The sequence below is a fragment of the Hylobates moloch genome, unplaced genomic scaffold, assembly GCF_009828535.3.
Source record: "Hylobates moloch isolate HMO894 unplaced genomic scaffold, HMol_V3 SCAFFOLD_4, whole genome shotgun sequence".
Taxonomy (NCBI): Eukaryota; Metazoa; Chordata; class Mammalia; order Primates; family Hylobatidae; genus Hylobates; species Hylobates moloch.
The window spans coordinates 99,437,274-99,439,466 of record NW_026652279.1 but is presented as its reverse complement, the minus strand read 5'-3'; positions in this window follow the sequence as shown (position 1 = coordinate 99,439,466).

Sequence of the window (2,193 nt, the reverse complement as noted above, 5' to 3'; positions counted from 1 at the left end):
CTGCTTGAAGAAAATTTCCCTTGCACTCACCCTTGGAAAGCATTCTTTCCTTTAGTATAAGATTCCTGGATTTAAAAAAAAAATTTTTTTTTTGTTTGCAAGTCTTTAAAGCCTGCCTCACTGTTTTAGAAGGAAAGTTTCTAAGATCTGAAGACAATTAAATTGAGACCAAGAAGAAAATTATGGTCCCCTGCTGATATTCCAAGAGGATATGTGTGTGTGTGTGTGGGTATGTGTGTGAGTGTGCACGTGGGGTGTGTGTGTGTATGTGTGTGTGAGTGTGCATGTGGGTGTGTGGGTGTGTATTGGGGGTGTGTATGTGTGTGAGTGTGCATTTGGGGGGTTTCTAGGGTGTGTGGGTGGGTATGTGTGTGAGTGTGCATGTGAGGGGGTTGTGGGGGGTGTGTGTGTGGGTGTGTGTGAGTGTGTGTGGGGGGCAGGGAGTTGTGGGGTGTGTGGGGGGTATGTGTGTGAGTATGCATGTGGGGCGGGGGGGTTGTGGGGGGTGTGTGTGTGGGTGTGTGGGGGGGGCAGGGAATTGTGGGGGGTGTGGGGGGATATGTGTGTGTGTGCATGTGGGGCGGGGGCGTTGTGGGGGGTGTGTGTGTGTGATTCTGATGTAGTGGAGCTGAAGGAAAGATGCTGAGCAGAGGCCGGGGGCATTCCCAGCCCTGTTCTCCACCTTCCACCCTTGTTGGCCGAGTGGGTTTTCAAGCTCTTGGTGAGTGCTCGTATTAAGCAGCACTTCTTAGCTTGCCCGGGATGAGGGGAACTCCTGTGAAACCAATCGATCTCCTGGGCTCTTGAGGCCACTTGTGCCGCCACGCATACCACTTCCACGGGCCATTTTCGTTAAAATGGTGGTGGTGGCTGCTGGCCGGTGCAGGCCCTTGTCTCCCGAGAAGAGTGGTTGGACCTGCCCAGCAGTCCTCCCCGCAGCCACCTTCTGATGGTCCTGTAGAGCAAGTAGGAAGTCCTTTGGCTTTCAGAGCCTCTCAGTCTAATCCACTCCCATTCTGCACCACCAGCAACCTCATACGTGACAGAGACAGATGAGTGCCGCTGTACAACGCTGCATGGTCCAAGCTGCGTCCCTCCCTCGGTCAGGCGATTCACTATGGGTCACTGACTATGACGAGACTACTTAGCATCCCAGGAAAGTCAATCTCATTGCTAAATGGGACCCTTTGTTTGGTAAATGTTGGAGTCAATTAGAAGTTCTGCTCAGGCCAAGATAGAGGCATAAGGACTAGATTTACCTTCCCATCTTAAACAACAAAGAACTAGGCAAAATAAATGCAACAAGGGTTTTCAGACGTTGGACATAGAGTCGCGCAGGATGGTGGTCCCTGAGAGGGAGAGCAGTGGAGGTGAGCCCTGTGGCTTCCCCCCCTTACTGCCGTGGGGGCTTCCTAGGCCACAGCATGGGAGGGGACCCCACACAAAACCCAGGAGTCTCCAAATTCATGAGACAGAGATAGGAATCTGGGACACCGAAGCAGCTGTAACTCTCAAGGCAGAGTGCCAGACAGGCAAGAGCTGCCCAGAGAGAGAGCTCTAGAATTCCGGAGAGGATCCCGCAGTTCTCGGCTGGGCACTGATGGACACATGGATGTGAGCATAGGGGCTCCCATGGCAGCTGCAGAAAGAACTCCAGAAAGGACAGGCAGAAAAGTCTCTGAGCTCATGTGCATTAGGGAATAGTTTGTGCTCCCAGCAGCCACGGGAGGATGAACTTTGGGTACAATACTCAGAAGGGTATTACTTCAATGGTGGCGAACAAACAGCCCTGGACTGAAAGCTGTTAACAGTTTAAAAAGCAAGTCTGCAAGTCTTCTTGGAGAAGTGATTGATTCTAGGACTAGGCCAGGAAATACATGAGCCAATACTTAATGCAATAATAATATAATGCCAGAAAATAAGAAAATGCTCAAAAAAGGCCACCTTATTGGGGGATGGGGGGATGTCAAAGGGGAACAAGACCCAACTGAAAGAGTTTCAGCAGCCAGAGCTGGAACACGTAAGAAGCAAAATAAACAATGGAGTGTTGGATTATAACACAAAGTACAAAATAAAAATCCATTTGTTTATACCAATATAAATGAATCCCAAATGAATGAATGAATGAATAGAGAAATCTCCCATGCAGAGGAATTCCAAGTAATTCATGCTCTTCCCTCAGTGAGGTGGAAC